Source organism: Dermochelys coriacea, chromosome 1 (genome assembly GCF_009764565.3).
Source record: "Dermochelys coriacea isolate rDerCor1 chromosome 1, rDerCor1.pri.v4, whole genome shotgun sequence".
Lineage (NCBI taxonomy): Eukaryota > Metazoa > Chordata > Testudines > Dermochelyidae > Dermochelys > Dermochelys coriacea.
Window position 1 is genome coordinate 300,288,140 of NC_050068.2, and position 25,512 is coordinate 300,313,651.

The window sequence follows — 25,512 nt, forward strand, 5'->3', positions numbered from 1 at the left end:
ACTATGTCGTACTTGCTTTCCTGCCTGAAGCCAAAAGGGACTTTCTCTATGTGATGAAATTGGAGATACTGTGTAATAATTCACAAATACTGAACATTGATCTATTATCGGGATGTTTACTGTATGAATATAGTGGTTTAGCTTAATAGAGTTCTGTAATGAAAACAAGCAGGAAACGAGAGAATGGCTCAAGTTAAATTACTTCTCAGCAAACAGTTGAGGGTTGTTAAGAGACAATGCCAAGAAACAACTGAGGAGCATAAAAAAATCAAAGGACTAGCAGTTTAAAAAAAGGGACTATCTTGAGAGAGGGGGTGGGGGGAGTTGTTCGGAGAAACCATGGTGAGAAAGAGCCACCTGCTGTGGTGTCTGAAGAAGCTGGGCCTGGTAGTTACCTTAAAGGCTTACCATCCCCTTAGGGTAAGACAGACATCTGTAGATAGTTTCAAAATCCCTTTCTCTAAATGCTTTTTTCTTACTGTTAAAAAAGCAATACTTAGGTTTTAATAAGGTCATTTGATCATGACAAATGCTATATACTATTGGTCACAGACTCTCTATTGGGAGAACTGCAGGTGCTAAATGCAGTCAGACCTGCTAGGTAAACATGGTTTATACACAGGGTACCATAGCCCAGGACACAGTCTAAGAGTGGGAGAATACTGGAATTCCATCCCAGGATAGGTAAAGGCCCGAGCCCTGACACACAAAGGATTATATTCAGAGAAACCAGGAAGGGGACAGAGGTGCAGCTAGCTTTTAAACTGTGACACTCTGTATGAAGTGCAAGTTGGTGGCTGAACTGGAAGACAAGATTTGTGGTTGGGAAGAACAAATACTGACTCTGCAGAGCATCATTAAAGCTGAAGAGCACTTGGAGAGCCAGATTCTGGAAGCATCACCATCCCAGATTCAAGGAAAGAAAAGGAAGTGCCAACAAAGGAATGAGAGAGCGCAGAAACCAGGAAGAGAGAGAGGCACTCTATGTCAAAAATGGCTGTCTGAGTCGCTGACAACTCTGAAACAAAATTATCCTGAATGCTTATGGATCACTGTCCTAATGGATAACACACAAGATGACTGGGGCCTGCTACAGACCACCAAAAATCACACTAGAGAACAGGATGATGGGTTCCTTTAGCACATATCTTTAATGTGCCCAGTATTCTGTCTTCCGACAGTGGCCAATGACATGTACTCCAGAGGGAATGAACAGAACAGGTAATGATCAAATGAACCATTCCCTATTGCCCATTCCAAACTTCTGGCAAACAGAGGCTAGGGAAACCATCCCTGTCCATCCTGGCAAATAGCCATTGATGGTTCTATCCCCCATGAATTTATCTAGTTCTTTTTTGAACTCTGTTATAGTCTTGGCCTTCACAATATCCTCTTGCAAAGAGTTCCACATGTTGACTATGTTGTGTGAAGAAATACTTCCTTTTGTTTGTTTTAAACCTGCTGCCTATTAATTTCATTTAGTGACCCCCTAGTTCTTGTGCTTTGAGAAGGAGTAAATAACACTTCCTTATTTACTTTCTCCACACCAGTCATGATTTTATAGATCCCAATCATATCCTCCCTTAGTCGTCCCTTTTCCAAGCTGAAAAGTCCCCAGTCTTATTAATCTCTCCTCATATAGAAGCTGTTTTATACCCCTAATCATTTTTGTTGCCCTTTTCTGAATCTTTTTCAATTCCAATATTTCTTTTTGAGATGGGGCAACCACATCTGCATGCAGTATTCACGATGTGGCGTACCATGTGAGTTTTTTAAACTGTTACTCTCACCTATGATTTTATCTCTGTGTAATATTGTTTGATCTTGCAGCTTTGACAAGTTGTAATGTTGTGTAATTGCACAATGTTATTGGCTATACTGTGAAATGTATGATATTTGATAACATACAAATTAAGTTGTTTAGCTTTTTGTATTGTTTGTTTATGAAAATCAATCATAAAAATATATTTTTCCTATAGGACACCTAGTCATGTCCTGACCCAGAGTACCAGATTTTATTGCCAATTTCTGATTTTTTTAAAAGGTGTAATGAAAAATTTGATAAAACCTCAATATCAACTGCCACAAAGTAAATTAGACCCCCCCCCTCTCTTCCTCCCTGCATTCTGTGTAATAGTCAAAAGGAACGTGTCTCCCCACATGTAGCATTTAGTTACTCTACATATTGAATTTTTATTATAGTCATATCCAGGACATTTGGCTATCACAAAGTTAATTTACAATCACAGTTCTAATGGAAGTATAAGAATTGATAATGTACAGTACAGGATTTTGTAATGCAATTACCTAGTCAGCAGTAACTGAACTTTAATAGCCATTATACAATTCTACTTTTCCTTAGCCACTTCCAAACCCACTGAAGAAAAAGTTTTTTCATTTAATTCAATGGCTTTTGGATCAGGTTCTCTGTTCAAAAAAGCATGTAAGCACATGCTTAATCTACCCCTATTCAGAACAGTCACTTAGGGCATGTCTACACAGCCCTGCAGTTCAGACTATGCAGGTGTGAACAGAAGTGCACAAAAACGAGCTGCACTGCAAGTCCACCATGTGACCACTGCAGGCATGAACTAAAAGGTTCCTATTTTGCATTAACATAACCCTGTTCGAAGATTACATTATTATTTTAAGTATGTACTTAAATTCCATTGATTCTAACGGGATTTAAGCATGTGCTTAAGTGCTTGTCCTGAGTTGGGATGCTTTCCTATTTCAGCACCCACACCACTTTCTAATAAGTGGACATCAAATAATGTTAAAGAGCAATAGAGTTACTTATTACAGTTACAGGAAAATCAGAACAATTCACTCTGATCATTATTATGATGAATACCAAAGGATAATAATAAAGATTTACCACGTTATGCATTGCTGCTGTGGCTTTCAATATTATTCTGTTCAAGTCTCTAACCCTTAACCACTGCATTTTAAATAGGGATCATGATAGGTCTTCCAAGTTTTGTTTGTTAAAGAAAAGATGAATGCTAAAAGCAGTGCAGCTTTGGAAGAAGTGTAAGTGAAAGGGAGGAAGTTTGAAGGAGAACAAAGTGATAAGGAAAGTAAAAGAGAAAGGGGAGCTGTATGGACAACTGCAGAAGCAAAGAGGCATTTTCCTTTTTATTTAAATAGAAAAATCAAATTATGAAAAATCAAAGTTGGAAAAATGAATTACAAGACTATTAATACATATAATGGCACTAGAACTACAAGCTGTATTAATAGACTGTAGTTACAAGGCTATGAATACGTATTATGACACTATAACTACTAGATGCATTTATAAACTGTAGAGATCTTTAAATTATAAATAGAGAAAATATGATGGCTGTTGTCTTATGACCATTATATTTTAGGCATTCAGAGAAGAGGATTAACTCACTTGGGAACTACCAAAGTCCTATCTGTAAAAATACTATAATAAAATATATGTACTGCAGAAAATGTCTGAAGCCATTCTAGTCCTCAAAAAGCAGACAAGATATTGACACCTTTCACTTTCAGGTGCCCCAAAGGGTTGTTCTGCAAGTGCTAATATGACAACATATATAACCAATGCAAATTTTGCTGCAACCACAGTGGTGTTTTTCTTAATAAGATTGTTTGTGTTAGTGTTAATATGTATATTTCAGTGAAGTAATTAAATGTTATGTTAAAAACATTTAAGTAACAATCCAAAAATGCAAGGCCTTTTCCAGATAGTGGTCACATAAAAGCCTTGCTACAATTTCATACAATTTCAAATGTTTCAGTATTTTTAAAAAAAGGGAACTACATATTTTCTGGAATCAAAATGTGTTCTACTAACTGTAGAATGACCTTTAAAAGTTTATCAAGACTAGTGAGTCACTATGCACTGGGAAAACTACTTCACTGGAGCTGATGTCACATTATCCTTTACTAAGCAATTAGCCCTTACAATAACCTTGACACATACTCAAACAGATTTCAATCCAACCAAAAGAATTGCATATAAAATCCAAAATGCTGAAAAGGACTTCCTACATGGGGAAAAACATCACAAAAATAAAAATACTGTGAAAGTCTGAAGTAGCCCAGTCAAAACAGAAAACATAATCAAGTTCAACAAGCAGCAGTTGAATCTGAATTCCTTGGAAATGCACTGTTTAAAATTTCACCTTCAGGCTTCTTTTGGGTCGGGGTATGGTTTTTAATATTTCTGCATTTAATGATGTATTTAAAAGTTCCAAACAACATCATTTTCACTGGCTATGTAAAACTGAGTTACCTCTGGAGAAAAACAGACCAATTTGCCACTAATTTTGATACTTATTTTTAACCAAACAGTTCTTTTCTTATTGCAAGTACATATCAGTTATTGTACATTTATTTTGCCCTTGAAGCTTAGAGAGATGTTATAGCTGTGGTAGACACTCATCTTGGAATAACACCTTTTACTCTGGTGTGAATGTTGGAATTATATCACTGCTAAAGTGCACACCAATAGTTTAAAACCCCAGTAACTCTCCTATTGGAGGGTAGATTATTTTAATGAAAGTCGACCCCCTACTTCTGAAAGCTGAATTTTGATACGAGGCAAGCAGTCTTTTTTTCCTGTGATTGTGGCTCTATTTGTGTCTGGCCCAATTAACCATTATTCAAAATATGTTAATAGCTCAGTCAAATTGTGACCTGTTTAAGGGCCTGATTCTTCTTCCACTAACATGAACTGACCTATATCGGGGCATGACCAGATACTCTGGCTTTGTCTACACTACAGACCTTATAGCAGCACAGCTGTACCACTGCAGCTGCTCTGCTGTAAGTCTCCTGTGTAGCTGCTCTATGCCAGCAGGAGAGAGCTCTCCCACTGGAATAATTAAACCACCCCTAATGAGTGGCGGTAGCTATGTCAGCAGGACGGCATCTCCATACTGGTGCTTTTGTTGGTTGGGGTGTGTTTTTTTTTTTCCACATTCCTGACCAACAAAAGTTTTACCGACAAAAGTGCTAGTGTAGACAAAGCCTCAGTCACCAGAAGAATAAAGTGAAAACAGATACCAGAGGAGGGTAGCTTACAATCTCTTCTTACAGCAGAGTCCAGTAATGCGTGTGTGTCAACATTACACCGCTATTATCCTACAATCTTTCTCCAATGTGCTGCTGTGATGAGCTATGGGACCTTTTCCCCAACTCAGGAATGTGCTCAAGAGCTTTCCTAAAGCCACTCACAATTGGAATTCATAGATTCACAGATACTAAGGGCAGAATGGACCATTACGATCATCTAGTCTGACCTCCTGCACAATGCAGGCCACAGAATCTCACCCCCCCACTCCTGCGAAAAACCTCACCTATGTCTGAGCTATTGAAGTCCTCAAATCGTGGTTTAAAGACTTCAAGGATCAGAGAATCCTCCAGCAAGTGACCCGTGCCCCATGCTACAGAGGAAGGCGAAAAACCTCCAGGGCTTCTTCCAATCTGCCCTGAAAGAAAATTCCTTCCTGACCCCAAATATGGCAATCAGCTAAACCCTGAGCATATGGGCAAGATTCACCAGCCAGATACTACAGAAAATTCTTTCCTGGGTAACTCAGATCCCACCCCATCTAACATCCCATCACAGGCCAATAGGCCTATTGACCATGAATATTTAAAGATCAATTAATTACCAAAATCATGTTATCCCATCATACCATCTCCTCCACTTCCCCCTTGTTCAAAACAGCCCAAATCTGCTTTCCTTCTGGGCTTGGTGAAAGCCCATCATTCTGAGTAGGCACTGGGCAAGACTAAGGAAACGGAGCTTTTTTTTGGAATCTGAGGAGAAATTTTATTTCTGCATATTAGTGGTTGTATGTATGAGGTTTAGCTGGTGTTTGTTTGAGTTGATTTTAGTGGATAAGGACTGCACTTTTAATGGATGACAGAGCTGTCTAGGGCCTGGGATTGGTTTTATTATTGTAGTTTAAATCCTAACAAAATCATGTCCAAAAACATTTAAATAATGTAAATATAGATTAAAGTTACAGTACAATATAAGATAAAAACATATCGGCTCTTAACACTAGTCCATCAAATCACAAGAATAACCAAAGATGCATTCATACTCTAGCCTAGTTTGGAATAATAAATAATTTAAAGTGGATTCACGTTCAACAGAATCTTTTTTTTTTTTTTCTTTTAAACTACAGCTGCAATGGATAAATAAGTGTTGTGAAAACAGGATTATTGGCTTGATGAGGGTTTTGGTTTTTTTTATTAAGCTTTCATTTGGATCTACAAAAGCTCTTTGAACTGTTGCTGGACTGGTTAGTACATTTTGCTCAAACGAACAGTCTTGTTTTGGTACACCGTATCCTCACTTATTGTTAATCTGTGTTCTATATAAAAAATCCCAATCCAAAATCAAAGTACAGTGTTGTCCGTGAAGAAGCTAATTATTCATAGGACCTTAATCTAAAACTTCAATATTTGTATTTTGCCTGCTTATTTTCTTAATCTCAGAATAGAGATTGTTAACTGAATCACATCTACTCATTCTAGTGAATTTCATTTAAGTTTCATTACAGTTCTGATTTTCACACAGACCCCCTCCCCCACGTGCTATAGAGAAGAATATGCGTCTTGTCACCAAAAACTGAATGGAATTATAACCATCTGTAAAGTAGGCAAATCCATTAAAGCAATAATGCTGAAGTGCACTGCATGTTGGGATATTACTAAGTCTGGCCATGTTGCCATGACCAAGGCCAAAGGAGCGTGCAGTGTACACAACCACTGGAATGTTCCCAACACAGCATACACCTGAAATATCTTACAGGGATAATAGACCTGTGCAAAGAGTTTAAAAAAGTGTGTGTGTGTGTGTGTGTGTGTGTGTGTGTGTGTGTACACATACCCCCCCCACACACCCCTTCCCTCCCCACCCACTGCCCCCCCCAAAAAAAACTTATATTACGAAGCTCCTGCAATGAGAACACACAGAGTAAAGATTTTATAGAATACCAATTTAAAGGGGAAGCCAATTTCAGCTGCATACAAATGAAGTTAGAAATTGTTCACTGCTTCCCCTTAAATAAATTCATATATTTAAAGCTGAAGGCATGAGTGGGATATGGACTGAGGTTCAAGAGAAGTGCTTCCCAAATATGGGTCCCAGCAGCTCTAAAGGGAGTTTTACAAAGAAAGATTCTCTACAAAGTTTAGCTCAGTCCATGGTTCTCTTCAATTTCCCAAAAGAAGAGTTAAAATTAGAGCAGAAAGATCCCAAATTACTTCTTATATATTTGAGATATTAAAGATGAAATCATTGCAGTCAATAGGAGTTTTACCTTGACTTCAATGAGGCCGGGATTTCAACATAAATTTTAAAATCTCTCCTATAGTGAAGAAAGGTAGGGCATGAAACAGGTGCTGATATCAAAAGCAGGATGTAATGCCACTTTATCTGAAAATGCATACTTTTTAAATACTAGTGATTATATAAGAGGGTAAGATTTAAAACAGCCTAAATTATTGTCTATTAAAAATAATGGGAGTTACAATACTTGAAGAGGAAAAAACTGACAGGGAAGTTCTATAAACAATCTTTTCTTTTATTTGTGTTTAATCAAAGTAATTGGCAAGGTAATCATGACTATCAACAAGGTCGCGTATCCTATGTGGCACATTAAACTTATTCCTACTAGCTGTTTATTTTAATATAAATTCAATTATTTTATGTTGCCCCTGATTTTAACTTCTGTGAATTTTTGTACCGACAACTAATAAATGAGTTATACAAGTTGGGGGGAGGAGGGAGGAGAAACTGGAAGTTAATCGCTGAATACAGACAGTTGAAGGTGAGTCATGGGAAGTTTTGGAGATCTTTGAGCAAGTATGGATGTTGGTAGTGGGGAGATCAGTGTATCTCCTCTTTCCCTTCCCCTTTTGGGCCAGGGCAGAGGAAACAAATGGCCGGGGGGGGGGAAGAAGGTTTGGTTTATTTCTCCCCCCCTTGAACTAGTTACCTGACTGCATCCTGTTCCCAATCTGCTACTAATTTAAACAAAGACAAAAACAAAATAAGATTGCTGTTTCTGTTAAAATGAACACTGGTGAAACAGTAAATGTTGACAGTTCATGTCATCATTTGGCTTCAGAGTTAACATCCTACTGACATTAGTGAGGTATGTTCAGACTTACCATAGCTATTGTTTTAGGCCTTCTGCAGACTCAGGAAGACATTATATCCATTTATATTTGTTTCACATTGTGAGACTTTTCCTTGTAACCATTAGGGTTATATACTTTAAAAAAAGTAAATCCTAAATTGTGGAGTACTGTTATGTAGCACTTAAATAATTATCTGCTATGATCTTCAGCCAGGTATATGCATTGTATACAGGGCACTAGCTATAGACAATGCAGTTACAATGAAAGATTTCCAAATGTCATTATATAATAAACATTTATATCAAATGAAATGATCTTTCAGATTCTAAATACTTATTTCCTCACTTCATATTGGTGAAGATTGGAAACTAAAATTTTCATTAAAACAAAACATTTTAAATAGTCAATACGTAAGTCCTGAATGACTGACTTAAATATTGCATAAAGTGGATCACTTCATGGGATCATGACGAGCTTTTCATGTTTGTCTGAGACTCTACAAGACACTGCAAAAATAATTCTTTATTCAATTGCATTTATAAAACACATTGAGATCATCTCAATCTTCTTTTACAAGATACTAATCCTTGTTTGGCATTTGAGAGTATCTATTTTTATTGTCAATTTGAGTTGGTGCTAATATTCATTTAGTTTCTTTCTTCCATTTGCTGAGCATGTTCCATATTTGTTACTATTTTAAGTGCTTTTTTCCATAGTTGTAAGCATTCTTAGCTTCTAAAAGTCAGGCATTACTATAATAGACACAAACCAAAATATAGGCTAATCAATCAGTTTGGCTCACGTCCTTTCAGTGCTATGGAATATCCGATAGACTAAAATTAAAGAAAATGCAGAGGTACTAAAACAATGTCAGGTAAAAATGCCAAAGTTCTACATTGGCAAGGAGTTGACGAGTAAATAGATAAACCTGACCAATCCCTGGGTGCAGGGATTATATTTGTGGGCCAAAATCTGAAGGTTTGCTCTTGACTTCCTGCCTTTATTTTAAAAGGCAATTATGTCAAGTTTGTCGGTTTGATTTAAAGACCCAGTTTCTATTGTATCTGCCTTTTTGAACCCTTTACAAATCACCTTTCTGAAGCATTTCATCTATTTGAATATTGGAGGGGTAGCTGTCATCACCATTCCCAGCATGCTTCTGCAGCAAAGAAGAACAATGACAGGCCAAGGGTAGTATACTGGTATGTGAAGAGACTTACCCAAGCTATTGATGTTTGACTCTTGCTTCAAGAGATGGACCAATACAAGATCATGCTTGTGTGAAATCAAGTAATGGAATGAGGCTATGAAACACCTTTGTGGGTACAATAAATTATACAGTGGAGTGGCCATCACTGAAAAGAATGTGGGAACTAGAGTGTACAAGAGCCTACCCGCTGTGGTAACAAGTTGCATTTTCTAACCTACAGATTAATGATGAGGTTTTGGAGAACTAGCTTGTTTTTCATCTACATGTATAATCAGTTGCACTTAAACCATGATGAACTTTTGAATGCTCCTAGGTGTAACAATTAGTGAATACAAGGCATCAACAAGAAGTATAGAATGTATCACAAGAAGCATGTAGCCTTTAACATGCATTCTGACATCTCTACCTTTAAGATCAAATATTCATTCCTCTCTCTATGTTGTCAGAATAGTGATTTACATTTATAACACACACATTTCATGGACCCACTGTGCATATATGCATTCTACTGTCTCAAAGCCTCCCCCAACTTTCAGCTTATCCTAAGGAAAGATCAAGAAACAATCCAAACAAACCTATTCTTGCTTTACCAGACTGAAAATGTTTTCATCAAGATTAAATTATATCCCAAACAAAATGACCAATTTAAGGTACAACTCTCCAAGCTCATGAGCACCTCGTGTGGGGAACTGAGCCTTCTCAACTCCTGGAGAATTCAGGAGGTGAGAAGAGAGTCAGCTCCTTTCAGAAAGTACAGAACACATTCCAGTATAAAGCCTCATTTATTTATTTATTTATAAGGAATACCGTGTACATCATGGAAGCATATATAATCAGTTAGTTTAGATTTAAAAAAAGAAAAGGAGTACTTGTGGCACCTTAGAGATGCATCCGATGAAGTGAGCTGTAGCTCACGAAAGTTTATGCTCTAATAAATTTGTTAGTCTCTAAGGTGCCACAAGTACTCCTTTTCTTTTTGCGAATACAGACTAACTCGGCTGCTACTCTGAAACCTTTAGATTTAACGTAAACATTTGTTTAAAAAAATGTATTTTTTAGAAGCTGAACTTTCGTGTCAGCCTAAATCACATGTCATAATATAAATGAATGGTCATTACCTATAGGGATTGGTACACTGGAATCCATGATGAAAAGGGTGACTACAATTTATTGCTACTCTTCAAATGACTATTCGGTTAACAAGCATCCATATAAAGTTTGTGCAAATGTCCAGGGTTCTATTAGACTACTGGGCAAGTGGCCAGAGCAGACAAGTGGCTCATTCCCTTTATTCTCTCCGGTTCTTATGTTATCTTGCCCTACATTTTGACATCTCCTCCATTTGTTTACACTCACAACAGCTGCAAGTCCCCCTCTTCACTTAACCAAACAGAGTCATCCCTGCTCTTTGGTGTTTCTCCAGTCTTACAATGCTCTATCCTGTCATGCTGCTGCAGTCAGTGAGATAGCAAATAAGTCACACTAACATTAGGATTTTTGCAACACCTCTCCAGATGTAACTCAGCTTTGCTGCCAGAACGCTGACCATAACGAAGTCATACAGCAAGGAAAGAGTATGTAAATGAGTGCTGAAAAAGATTTTCCAACAGGTGTTCAGTTAACATCCCTTGCTCAACAGGAAATCAAACACTAGACAATATAAAATTTTTCACACAGTGACAAATTTTACCAAAGCCTTTTATAAAAGTAATTCAGTACTATCTTTTAATTTTTATGCAATTTAATAATATATTCATAGATCTAGTGCTATTTAGTGTGATATGGAAATTCAACAACAAACATTACAAAGTAAGATTTTTTTTCCTTGAAGTTTTGAATGTCTGCTCTTGGTTAGAATAGTAATTTCAGGGCTGGGGGAAAGATAAGAATTTTACTTCTAAAGCATTAGAACTCACAGTTACAGCTTGATACTGCCAAAAGGAACTGATATGTGTCAATTATAATGCAAAAGCAAATACAATGCAATAAATAGGGTGTGGGTAATCAAATGGATGAGATTCTAAATGCAGCCATTTGCAGTTTTGCCCTATTTATTCTTTTGGAAGGAGATGGTCAAGTTTTTAAAAGCTGGTTATAACACTCCCCCAAGTTTACAGTATACACATAAATGTACAAGCTTTTACATAAAGTGAGATAGAAAATACACACAATTCTACATACACGGATCCTGAAAGATACTGAGTCTCACTGAAGTCCAACACACAAGGGCTAATTGTAGGCATTTCTGGTTGATTTGTACATGTCAAATTTACATATTTGAAATTAATGGGGTTTGCATGCACTCTGTCTTCCTCAGGACCAGGCCTTTGGAGCAGTGGTTCTCAAATTTCTTAAGTTCATTTCGCTCCCTTCCCAAAAATTCACACTTTCTCTCCACATTACAAAACAGATTAACTAATAGTTGTGGAACATTCCTCTCTTCACTTTTACTGGTGGAGATTTGAGGGGGCTCAGGCTCTTGCAGAGCTTTAAAGAACAAAAAACCCCAACAGATTTTTGTAACCGCAAAGTAGCCTAGGAAATAATTTCTTGTGACCAGCCTGCAAGATACCGACTAATTTGCAGCAATAAGAAAAGTTAAAAACCAAACAAAACCAAAACGATGAAAACCAACAGTCGCCCCGCACTCCAACCCCCCCCCCGCCCCCCGAAAACCGAAACCAGCCAACTACTATTGGTTTCAAAGGTAAAGAATTAAAATTATGATGTGGAAGTCAACTGTGGTAGGGATGTATAAGTATTATAAAGGAGGCAGACAGACTTCTAAAGGTCATAGGGAAATCTCACACATGCTAGAAACCATAAGCAGTGGAACAAGGATGGGGTGGGAAGAAGGCTAGTGTCCCCACAATGGAAATACTGGAGGGCAGTAGCTGATGGATATCCCTCCTTGCCCCCCAGTGTTTTCCACCACCACAATATCTCACAGAGGAGAGACTAGAGCAGCCACCACAGTGCATGGGGATTGGGCTGGCTACTAGGAACAGCTCTCCACTCTCTGCCTTCTAGCCACCACTAGTCCCAGTAGAGGCACCAAGCCCAGGGGAGGGGCAGAAGCACATGTGCAAGCCGTTGGGGTGGGGGACAGGCCACCCAGGCAGTGGAGCATCAGAACACAGGGTGCTAGCCACCACAGGGCACCAGCTGCCAAAGAACTGCCATAGGAATGGCAATAGGAATTGCTGGGATGCCCCTTTCCAGGGTGGAGATGGCTGCTCTCCCTGCTCACGCCCCCATAAATCCCCTTGCTCCCCTCATATCCTTCCACACCCCTCCATTCACAGCAATCTTATGCCCCCCACTAGAAACTCAGGGGCACAGAGCAAGTACTGTTGACCTCATGGGAGGTCTTCTGTTCCCCTGATGGTCACAGACTGCACTTGAATAATCCTTTTAGAATATATAAATAATTGGTAAGGATCAAATCAAAATACATTACAGTATTATATATTGTACTAACAATAGAAACTTAATTACAGTTTAATTGTGTCATACTTTACTGTTGACAGCCAGCTGTTTGTATGTTCATAGCCAGTCATTATATTTCCTAAATTTGTCAAACTCAGATTGTGCCTTGAAATTTTCTATGGCATCCTGTATACTGCACAGATTCACTATAATGCTGTTAAGCTCTGTGAAAAAATTTACCATTATATATGACTTGGTACAGCCAAGTCTGATATTTGGGAGAGGAGTCTCTTGGCTCCATAGTAACCATTTCACTTCACTGCTTGTGCAGACATGCTTTGAATTTCTAGTTCACTTTTACAGACTTGCTCTGTTGTTTACCTTCATTGTATTTGTGAAAAAGTGGAGACAGAACTAATACAAGACTATTGCAGGCAAAGGCAAGATTTCTCAAAAGGATTTCTCAAAAGTATTTTTCAAATCTAAACGTAAAAATCATCATAATTAACAGAGATTAAAGTTAAGACTTGTTCTTGGGTTGAGGCATATGAAACTTCTACATTGTTAAAATGGACTACTTTCTAAAAAAATTAAATAGATTAAAGACTTTATCCTAGTTTCCAGTAGGTGAGTGTGCACTGCCAAGTATACTGTAAATTCAGTTAATGTGCTTTCATAAGTGGAGAGGATGTCCTCAGACCAGAAGGCAGGACCAAGCCTAGAAGCCAAATTTATGCAGCATCTTTTACTATGTGCAATATTTCTGATTTGGGCAGACACACAGAGAAAGTGAGAGACTGATTCTACAGCCCAGTGGTTATGGCATTCACCTCGCAGGTGGGAGAGGCAGATTCACATTCCTGCTCTAAGAAATATTATTTTTTACAAATTGGAACAGCTCCAACAGAAGAGATTGAGAGAGAGAGAGACCCAACCCCTGAACTCCAAATAGCCTGGTGGTTAGGACACACTCCCCTCCCTGGGCTATCTTTTGTGCGGATTAGGAATAATCTGACCGTGCTTAATGGATTGGGGTCCGCAGGTGACACAAATAGGGAAAATGTCCAGTTTGAGAATGCTCCTAGGGCTGAAGTGTGAACTAGTGTGCTGAATATCTTAGTGGTATTGGGATTTTGGCATTTTTGATATGCCCACCAGGGGAAATTTAGCTGCCTACAGGGTTAGGCAGCAGCTGGGTATGGTTTTGTGAATATCAGTGGTGCCTAAATATTGGATTTAGTTACCTAGAGAGCCAGTTAGGTGCTTAAATCTCTTTGTCAATGTAGCCCTTATATTTGTTCAGGCAATTATTACTGGTCTGCTAAATCCTAGTTTTTTCAAAGATATGCTCAAATTCAAGATTTTCCTTTTACATATAAAAGGAGTCTAACAAACCAAATCCAATAGTACCATAAACTAACCCCTGAATTATCCCCAATAGGAACATACTTCTGATGTAAGTGCATAAAACAATCCAATTGTCATCAGGCTGATTATTCTTACCTATTCATTCTGAATGTGTGTGAAGAACTTCTAATTTGTGGTGATGTATAATTTTAGGTGAACTATGTTCTATAAGAATAAAAATCAGTTTTAAAAATGTTTTCTTTAATTAAAAAAATAGCAAAACTTAACCACTTTGGAACTGCTACCGAGTATGAGCTCCCCAACAGGCACTTGAAATCCTTAGGGACTGTCAGTCTGCTCTATAAGCTATTTTGAAAAGTAGGGAAAATGGAAATTACACACACTAAATAATGAACAGCTAGAATTGCCTGACTTTTGCTTTGATGCGGTTGGCAGCCAGGGGTGGTGATATTTTTATCTTAAAACCAGAAACCCCACATACAAATTTTCATAAGGCTCTGGAACTAACTACTTATAGTTTCATTTTAATGTTAGGACTGTTCCATTTTAAAAGTTACATTTGGAAAGGGGAAGGGGGAAAAGTAGTTTTTAATTTTAATAAAATTTATGTTTTATAGCAAATTGATCTTGTGGCTTAAAGGTAACCCTTATCATATAAATAAAGTATTTCATTCACAGTTTATTTGAAAAGAATACACACTTTTGCTACACAATAGAGATGCCCTAAGGTCACCAGATTCATTTAAAATGTATGATGTGTGTTGCTGTATTCTAAAATGGGGAATTAATTGATGATGGATAAATACTTTCCTTCCACAGACCAAATGCATCCATCATTTTAAGAATCAATCTATTCTTTTCCCATCCAGAAAGACAGAGACCCTCCTTCAAATTGCTCTCAAATGTAGCCGTGTAAATTGACAAGTAAAAGACCCATCATTATATTAACCAACTATGATTTTCGTTCAATTTATTATTTTAAAAAGTTTAATACCAGAAAAAATATGCTAAATCAAGCTTTGAGAAGTGATTGCTGTAATCTGGCTGCTTAATAGAACACATTAGTGCCACCAGAACTGGCTAAAAAAAAAAATTATTTGCATGTGGTAAGTAAAACCACATTACAAGTTAAATAAAATGTAAATAGGAACAATTTTCCCTCTCCATGTATTTATCTTGTTGCAAAAAATAATTCTGGTATAAAAGCCTCCTTTGCTATCTAGTCTGACTTTTAATCATCATACAAAATGGATGCAAATGGCACACAAGCTGCATTATGAACAAAGACAGGATTACTTTATGCTGGATGAGATAATGTCTCCTCTTAATTTTGCCTTCGATTGAGAAGAAAACTACGCAGACAGTAACAAAGTATAGAAAAGGAAACTAACTAAGTTTCACAGTATAGCATTAACAGAATTTCTGAAACTCTTGAAATTTCACATACATACTGTATATTTAAGGAAAGTATGATTAATCAGTAATGCACTCAAAAATACACAAATAAGAGGTCTTATAAACATGAATTAACGCTATATACTAAAGTTTGAAAGTCCTTTCCAACCCACCCAAACATACTTGTGAAATAAAATACATGTACACACTTATACATAGGATAAATGTTATATTTACATTTAAAATGTAAATAATTCTTTTCAGATAAAAATTGATTCTCTTACTAAAATGATATATTGTCCCATATAATAAATCCTGTCTTGAAAACCATCAGCTGATACTGTAACACACTAATGAACAAACATCTATGGATGTCACACACAAATGTCACTCTACAAATTCTTAACTGGGCATATGAATGCTATTGCTATTAGAAGTTAAACATTTGAAAAACTTTTTTTTTTTAAAATAGCAATGCTTGTTCAGGGAATTTCTTCAGAATTAATGATGTGCTGGGGTTAATGGGCTGATTATCTTGAGCTATCAACTCCTCTCAGCCACTCATTAATCAACAGGAAAGGCTCAGCTGGTTGGTAGTTACTGCTGAATTAGTGGCTGCATACTAGATATTGAGAAAATACTCAGATATCTTACTGATGCACATTTCCTAAATATTGACTAGCATATTAAAGAACAATGATTAGTCATAAAATATACTGTTAGATGTTTCATATAAAACATATTATATATACACATCATAAATTGAAGTCTCTACACAGTTTAATGAACCAGGGGTACACATCACCAAACAATACAAAATACAACTCCTATTTTATGAGCTAATTGGAGATTGAGTTCATTAAATGAAAAGTTTACAAAATTTCACATCTCAAAATTAGTCAGTACTGTGCATAAGTTAACTTATGAATCATTCAACGATAATGCACATAAAGGGTAACAAAATGTACAGTGTTTCTTGGCCATCATGAAAGAGAACACTGAAGAACACAGATGCTCACACACTAACTTTTCAAAGCAGGACTCATCTGATACCAAGGTGCCTTCTTCAAAGTGTGGGAAGGTAAATAAACCCATACAAAGTGTAGGTGACCTCTGCTCACTGCCCAAGAACATATATGTGAACATAGATGAGGGATATGGGGTTTTTCCCCCGTTGGGTAAAAATAGTTCATGTAACTGGCGGTTCATAAAAATCAGTGTGTGCAGAACTGGGAAGTTCTACTGTACTGTGATATACAACATACAACTTGCCTGCTTCATTGGGATGTTGTGAGTGTTCAATTCTTATAAAAACGCTTGACCTTACATCTATAGAGTTTAAGAAGAGAAGGGACTACTAGATCACCTGGTGCAATCTCCTATATATCACAGGACATAAAATTCCACCCAGTTTCCATTTGTTTAGAGCCCTATAAATTGTGTTTGGCTAAAACATACCTTTCAGAAAGGCATGAAGTCTTGATTTAAAAACTTCAAGACATGGCAAATCCACCACTTTCCTTGGAAGTTTGTTTCAGTGATTAATCACCCTCTCCGTTAAAAATCTGTGCCCAATTTCTAATTTGAATTTGTCTGGCTTCAGCTTCCCGTCATTGGTTCTTGGTAAGCCTCTCTCTGCTAGATTTAAAACCCAACACCAAATTTAGTACCCAGTATTTTCTCCACATGAAGATACTTATATACTGTGATCAAGTCACCTCTAAATCTTCTTTTTGATAAAGTAAACAGACTGAATTCTGTAAGTCTTGCACTAAGGCATTTTTCTAGCCCTTGAATAAATTTTGTGGCTCTTCTGGGGATTTTTCAACATACTTTTTAAAATGTGGACATCACAACTGGTCACAGTAGTCCAGTATCAGTCTAATAAATGCTGTATACACAGAGGGAAAAAATCACCTCACTATTCCCGTTTATACATCCAAGAAAATCATTAGCTGTTTTTGCAGCAGCATTGCACTGATGCTCATGTTGAGTTGCTTGTCCCCTGTGACTCCCCAAGACCCTTTTCAGCATCAGTGCTTTCCAGAATCCAACACCCCATTCTATAGGCAGGGTCTCCATTCCATCTTTCTAGATGTATAACTTTGCATTTGGAGGTATCAAAACACATTTTGTTTGAATTGGCCCAGCTGACCAAAGGGTCAAGATTACTCTGTATGACTGCCCTATCTGTCATTATTATTTTACTACTCTGTCAATCTTTATGTCATCTGCAAATTTTATCAGCAGCAATATTATATTTACTTCCAGATCACTGATAAAAATGTTGAAATGTGTTGGGACTAGTACCAATCCCAACAGAACCCAACTAGAAACTCTCCCATTCAATAATAGTCTCTTGTCCATAGTTCTGAGATCACTTGACAGTGCATTTAGCAGGGACAGCCCTAGTTGAAGACCTGAAACTAGACTGGAAGGGGTCTAAAATGTTGGTGGTAGTGACAAGTTCCTAGAGTTTGCTAGCCACCAACTTAAATGAATTTACCACAGGAGGGAGAAAGATTAGTGACTGAGGAATAGTTGACATGCTTGATGGAATTAAATGATTGTTTCTTGACCATGAGACAGATTGATGCATGTTATAGAGATGATGGAAAAAATGGTTACTTACTTTCTCGTAACTGTTATTCTTCGAGATGTGTTGTTCACATCCATTCCACATTCGGTGTGCAGCCTCAAAGGTGCCAGGCATGGAGGGCTGATCAGTTATGCCCCCAAGCCCATTGTCTGCACTGAGCTCACTTAGGTCTGGGCTCGGTGGGGCTTGTGCTGCTGGGACTGCCGGTGTCAGCGCCGGTACCGCGACCTTCCCGCTCTTATCGGGGCCTTGGTAGGCGCCAGCCTCTTGTGTGGGGAACGACCCCGCCTTCCTTTTGGCTGCGCGGGGGGCCGCACCGGGGAGGACAAGCGGTGCCGGGGCCTAGTCTGGCGCTCTGGGGCCGACAGTTTACGGTGCTTAGCTGGTGCCGGGTCTCTTGACGGCTCCGGGGCACTACGCACCGAGGAAGCCTGAGTCGACATCGGGTGCTCCAGGCACGGTGGCTGCAATGTGGCCTCCATCAACAGCTACTTTAAACGAGTCTCTTTCTTTCCTTGTTCTTGGCTTAAATGCCTTGCAAATGCTACACCGCTCAGTTTGATGTCCGTCCCCCAGGCAACATAGACATGAGTCGTGGGGGTCAGTAACTGGCATAGGTTTGTGGCACATGGTGCAAGCCTTGAAGCCGTGGGCCTGCAGCATGCCCCACGGCCCGGGGCGGGTGCTGGAAGCCTCCAAGCACCTAATCACTTAAGTGTCCACAATAAAGGTATGTTACCTAACTGAAAACAGCTAAGGGACTGCTCTCTGCCAGAAAGAAAGACAGAGAGAGAGGTTGTTCCAGCGCCGCCATGGACGGTAAGAAGGAACTGGAGGGGGTCGGGCTGGCAGGGGTATACATGCACAGCGCAGTGGCGCCACTTGGGGGGGCCCTGCTGGCCCGACGGGAGCTGCTAAGGGAAAAAGTTTCTGACGCTCGTGCACGCGGCGCGCGCACACCTAATGTGGAATGGACGTGAACAAGCACTCGAAGAAGAAATAAGCCTTCCTTGAGGGAATAGCTGTCAATAGTGGCTCTAAGTATTCTCCTCTGGCTTTTACTAGCAATGAAAATCACAAGTCCATGTCACATGCTCCTTCTGTGCTTCCAGTACCTCTGTTAGAAACACTGGCTTACATTCTGTTTGGAAAGGTGAAGTGTTTTTCAGCTTTTATCTCCAGCTGGTTTGATAGAGCTGGAGAGATTGTCTCTGATACACTTGATTCTTTTAGCATTCTTATAGCATGTAGCATTTAAGTCTGGAACTCTACAGTGCTCTAGACAGGTTACATGGCTCACTAACTGAACCAGTACTGCAGGCTGATATTTTGCGGAAGTCCTGGTGGAAAAGGAACATGATTCTTTACTCTCCTGTTCCACAATGGCATGGATATCATGCAAATCCTTTATGACGCAACTGAATGGACTCAGATTTAGTTCTTTATTATACCACCCTTTTCTGCTTTGTGTAAATTTGTGTTGTATTGAATAACTAGCTGGGTGAGTTGCATCAATAAAGTTCTACAAAGTCACAAATCTAAACAAAATATTTTAATCCAACTATACAAAAAAAATCATAAACCAGCTATAAGTGCCCCAATAATTAAATTCACATCTACAAAAAGATATCACCCAACGGCACAATACATAAAAATTAAACCACCAATAACATAGCAGCAAGACATACTTCCTCTCCACTTTGCCCAAACACACTATACTCTCAAACCTCCCCAGAAGCCCTAACAAACAAGAGTTTACACACGTCCATACACTTGGTGCATAAAGGTAAATTCCTCCTCTCCTAAACAGTAAAGGAAATTTCCAGTAGGACTAGAGGAAAGTACATGTGACAACAACTGAACTGAAACAAGCGATAAAAATTTGGAGTTCTTAGTTTCAAAATTTGTTTAATTTTATAAAATTGTGAGAAGACATACCTATCATGCTGCCTCCTATCTAAGCCGTTATTGCACATCCATCGCCATAGTATATCCCAGGCATGGGCAAACTGTGGCTCGTGAGCCACATGTGACTCTTTTACTATGAAAGTGTGCCTCCCAGAATCCCCCATGCATCTCCCATTGTCTGGGTACAAGACTGGGCAGGGGGGAGCTTGGGGCTTCTGCCCTGCAACTGGGTGGTAAGACTAGGGGCTTTAGCCCAGTGGGGGGAGAGAGGGGCAGAAGCCCCACACCCTGGCAGGTGCTGCCCCGGGGGACAGGTTGTGTGTCTCTTGAACTTCTGAAAATTATTGTATGTGGCTTGGAGGGTCAGTAAGTTTGGCCACTCCTGGTATAGCCCATGAATGTGAAGACTGCCGAGATGACCTACATTCTAAGTCGCCTCCTTAGAAGATGGGAGGCAGTCTGGAGTTTAATTTTGAAAGCTGCAAGTATAAAACCAGTTGGGGTAAGGATTCACTGAGCAAGTCACCTTTGAGGGCCTCTCTATTTGGTGCAAATGTTGAGTACCTCTGAAGGTTTGTTGCCTTTAGTTACTAGGAGAAAAAAGTCTGGAAAATAACTGGGAATTATATTGTTTTTTCTTTCATTTTATCAAGAGTCCACTTGAAGTTCTAGGCACTTCAGTATATTACTTTGACATTTTAAAATATTTTTCTATATTACAGAAGATATTTCTATTACCTTTTAGGTTTCATCTTCACTAGCCTTCTTCTTTACATTTCCCATTATTCCACTTTCACAGGTGAAATTCCACCATTAGCAGTACTAATGTAGACTAGCTGACAGCAATTTAACTACCATGTTATCTAACCCTGTCCAGAACAGGTCTAGATGACATGGTGGTTAAATCATTAGTGGCTTGCCTACATTAGTGCTCCCACAAGTGGAGTTGTAATATATTAGAGCAATGATGGGAAGTCTGAAGAAATTTGCTAGTGAAAGGGAGCTATTAGTGTTAACGAGTATATTTTGTCTTATGAAGGAAGATGTATTGCTGTTTTAAATCTTTATTTTTTAATTATTCCTATGATACAAATTAATTTTTCCTGTGAAATCGAACAAGTGAAATGTGCATAATAATTTTGGTTAAATCTTAGCCTGCTCTATTATTTAAATAACAAATTGCTTAACATACTATGCTGCCTAGTCAAGTGACATTACTGAGTATCCTAAACAGTGAATGTTTTTCATACTGAAGAAAAAAAGGAGGAGAAGATCTAAGAAACTGCTTTCCCTTCAGGGGGAAGTGAAGGGAAAAAAAAATTCATTGGTAGCAAGAAGACTGGGAATTCTAACAGATCATGGGTGTTTAGATTTTAATATCAGATTTCTTTTTATATATGGATAGTAGTATAACTTCCATATCTTGACATCATGACTTGGTATCCCTAGACTTTCATGGTTACTGCTGAAGCACGCTAGAGGGATAAAATCCCTTTGAATGTTTAATGTGTTCTTTTGAACCACAAAGAGCATTAATCCTCCTCCTCTCATCTACCAACAGCTGCACTGTTTTTCCGACTTGCCAGGGCATAACAGGATAGCACTGCACGACTGAGCGAACATAAACATTGCTAGTTGTTTTTTTGGCAATATAAACTTTATAGCAGCTGATCTCCATCCAACAAATAGGAAAAATATTTAGGCATCTGATGCCTGTGAAATGTAGCAATCCCACAGTCTGTCAACATTTGTACTGAGAGTTAAATTTAAGAAATAATGAGCATAATACATTTCTGAGCCTTTCCAAAATTTGATAGCAACCAGTTCAGCGAGCCACGTTGTACGTGTTTTCCTAGTGTGTGTATGTACGTCTGTGTACGTGTGTGAAAGAGAGAGAGAGGAAGAGAAAGGAAAAAAATTTTTAAATGAGAAACCGATAGCCATGGTCAGATTCAAACACGCTTCAGGAATGCATTGTTCAACACTCCCTATGCTACTCAGCCAATGCATCTCAATCCTGGCCTTGCTTCACTCATCCAGCTACTTCATACAGTTCCACACAGGACTCCAAATTCAACAAATATCAGACAACATTCATAGGGGAAACAGTCAGGCCGACTACCTGTAAAAATCTACAAAAAATTTGGAATGTCAGAATCAATATTTTTCAGATTCATCCTGATACCCTAAAGTAAGGTCTGTTTTTGAAAGCAGAATTGACAGATGCAACCGACTGACGAACTGATGCAACATTTTGTCCCCAAGTAATCCCTTATCAAAAACTGAAAGGCCAAAAGCCGTACATGATAATGTTTCAGTTATAATGCTGAACTTTCACTGACACTTTAACAACCATCTTGACATCTTAACTGGGTCTCCAGGGACCTCTACAGAATTTTCTTCAACTGTAAAAATTGTAACCAGGTCTCCATATACTATTCATGTGAAGAGAGAATTAGTATTTTTGAAAAAAGACGACATGATCTGAGCTATTTTGAGTGGTGAGAGGACATTTTCCAAGCCATTTGAAAAACTCTTCTTTTAAAAAAAAAGTCTCATCATTCTGAGATAACACTACAAATATTGACATGTTTCAGAGTAGCAGCTGTGTTAGTCTGTATTCGCAAAAAAGAAAAGGAGTACTTGTGGCACCTTAGAGACTAACACATTTATTTGAGCATAAGCTTTCGTGAGCTACAGCTCACTTCATCGGATGCTATGCGTGAGCTACAGCTCACTTCATCGGATGCTATGCATCCGATGAAGTGAGCTGTAGCTCACGAAAGCTTATGCTCAAATAAATTTGTTAGTCTCTAAGGTGCCACAAGTACTCACTACAAATATTAAAGCCTTTGACATAGGCCATTACTTCCAATTGAAGTAATGCCTCCTGGTTCTGAGACCCTTTGCAAACATATATCATTTATTTGATGTAAGCATTCTATATAATTTCTGTAAAAAAAAAATAAAAATTTTAGTATGCATTTAATTTCCAGCTGAGTCTTTAAGAGTATGCAGTATTCAAAGCTCCCAAAATATAGCCACAATTTTTCCCATCAAATTGATAAATGAACAGATGTAATGTAAAAAAAGTAATACCAGGTGACAAAACAGAATGATTCCTCTCTATACTAGAAATCAAAAGGAAAAAACCTTTTCTGCAGTATTTTGGTCAATGAGACTGATGGATGTATGTAATGAAAATGTGAGTACTGAGTGCTCCAGAAATTGTACCACGTAGGGTTTTCTAAGGTACACATCACCATGATATCATCACCACCGTACAGGGAGGCATACTAGGATTTTCCCCATATTCCACCAGAGTCCAGGCAACCTTGACAAGTCATGTACCAGTTCACTTGTCCAATATGCTTTGCACACACTGACAAAATAAGATTTGCAGGATGAGTGCAATGGGAAGACTGATTCCCTCTGACTGCATCCTTTAGAACTCTACAGGAGAGTCTTCTGCCCCTCTAGAGATAGAGCTTCTTTGGTGCTTCCTCTCCAATGCCATTTGTCATCCACGATTTTTAACTCTCAAAACGTAAGTAGGCAAGCGGATATATTGAGAGCTGACCTTAGGAAAGCAGAAAGGAAATAAACCATCAAGTTCTCCCTACATGAGCTGGAGAAGTTTCAAACTAAACCACCACTGAGTAGACTAAATACCAGAATTACTTTACACTAACTTGGAGAAAGGAATGCATGGGAAACAAGCAGGTTTGACAGTTTTAAAAGAACTCTATGAAGTTGTAAATTGTATGCACCGATTGATGATGTCTGAAATAATGTCTTCTAAATTCCATTCTGTTAGTTTACCATCTTCTTTCCATTAGAGGAAACAGTGTTTAGTACTGGAAATATGCTCAGCCCTGTACAATACAGAAAAATAAAAACTCTTCCTGTCCCCAAAAACTTAGACTGAAAGAAGGGAAACCCAGAGGTGAAAAAATTTAGAGTATCCCACCACATCCCACATCTCTTGTTTTCTAATAATTAAAATAAACCAAGTGAGGTTTTTGGAAAGATCTGAATGGGAAAAGAGAGTGGTGGATTTGTGAATTGGGAGGACTTTACACACAAAGGACCAGAATGGAAAAAACAGAGTGGAAAAATAGAATGAATAGGGTACTGAGTCTGGCATCAGCAGATTTTGATAATTGTAGACAATGGACCCGATTCTTGGTTACACCAAGGCCCCTTATATGCTCTGGCAGTTTAAAGGGGCCTTAAAGTATGTAGATCATGAGTATATCATCATCTTTACTGTGGTGTAAAGTGGGCATTGTGTAAATGAGACTCAGTCCCATCATACTGTAACAATGACAATCAAAATATTCTATTGAGGGAAAAATCATTCTACTTTTTAAAGCATTCTTCATATAGAAATAGACTTAAATGTGAACAGTGCTCTCAGCCCAAGGAAAGAAGGGGAGGAAAGGTGAGAAGAGGAAGAAAAGTGCTTCACATAGCTTAACAGTGACTCAACAAACAGTTATGGAGCAGCTTGGAAGGTCTCCAAAAGCAAAGGCAGCCCCCTTTCCAGTCCTTCCTGGCCAGATGGGAGATGCACATACTGCTGGTCTCAAGCAGTGCTCAGCTTGGTAATAAATGTGATGTATGTGTCCATTTTTCTTTTAAAAATAAAACTATTACAAAATAACAACCTCAGTCGGCACTGGTGAAAAGTGTATACCTGGTTATAGTCACATACATCACCCCCAAAAAGAAACAGCCTCAAAACAAACACAGGAAAAACAACATATTAAGAAAATGGAAGAATTGTCAGGATCTGACTGAAGTGGCTTATAAATGTTCATACTCAAATATTACTTAAATTATCAAGTCACTATTTTAAAACATTCCATAATTTATTAGGATTTAATATATTGTTTTCCCAACTACTAGACACATTTCATGCTAGAAACATATGAACAATGACATGTTGCCCGACGTGGTTTGAGCATTGGCCTACTAAACCCAGGGTTGTGAGTTCAATCCTTGAGGGGGCCATTTAGGGATCTGGGGCAAAAATTGGGGATTGGTCCTGCTTTAAGCAGGGGGTTGGACTAGATGACCTCCTGAGGTCCCTTCCAACCCTGATATTCTATGATTCTATGAAATTAAAAGACTGGAAAAAACACAAAGTGCACCATAAGGAGAAATCCTTCTCTTGTAGGAAGATGTGCTGGATCACCTAATAAGTCTTTCCTCCGAATATACCTTAAAAAACACACTCCCTATAATACATGCACTAATGAAAATATGATTTTTTAAAACAAAGTCAGCATTTCAAAAACTATTAAACATAATTTGATACCCTCACTTCCTATTTTATTTAAAACAAAACAAGATACTATAGCGTACTGTGTGGCTACTCTCAAGCATCAGGCTAAGATCCATTCCTTCAATAGTGCTGACTCTCTGAATTGGACATCCAGGATATTCCTACTATGTTATGTTA

At 38.3% G+C, this 25,512-nt stretch overlaps 1 protein-coding gene and 1 long non-coding RNA gene across 4 annotated transcripts in view; one reads left to right on the forward strand and one right to left on the reverse strand.

The window, feature by feature from the left end:
• Positions 1–25,512, reverse strand: part of PNPLA8 (patatin like phospholipase domain containing 8) — a 67,798-nt gene that overhangs the window by 3,420 nt on the left and 38,866 nt on the right. The window lies entirely within an intron of this gene.
• Positions 45–10,223, forward strand: LOC122456270. Its single transcript, XR_006275072.1, has 3 exons — positions 45–132; positions 10,077–10,079; positions 10,205–10,223. It is a non-coding gene; the product is annotated as an uncharacterized LOC122456270 (long non-coding RNA).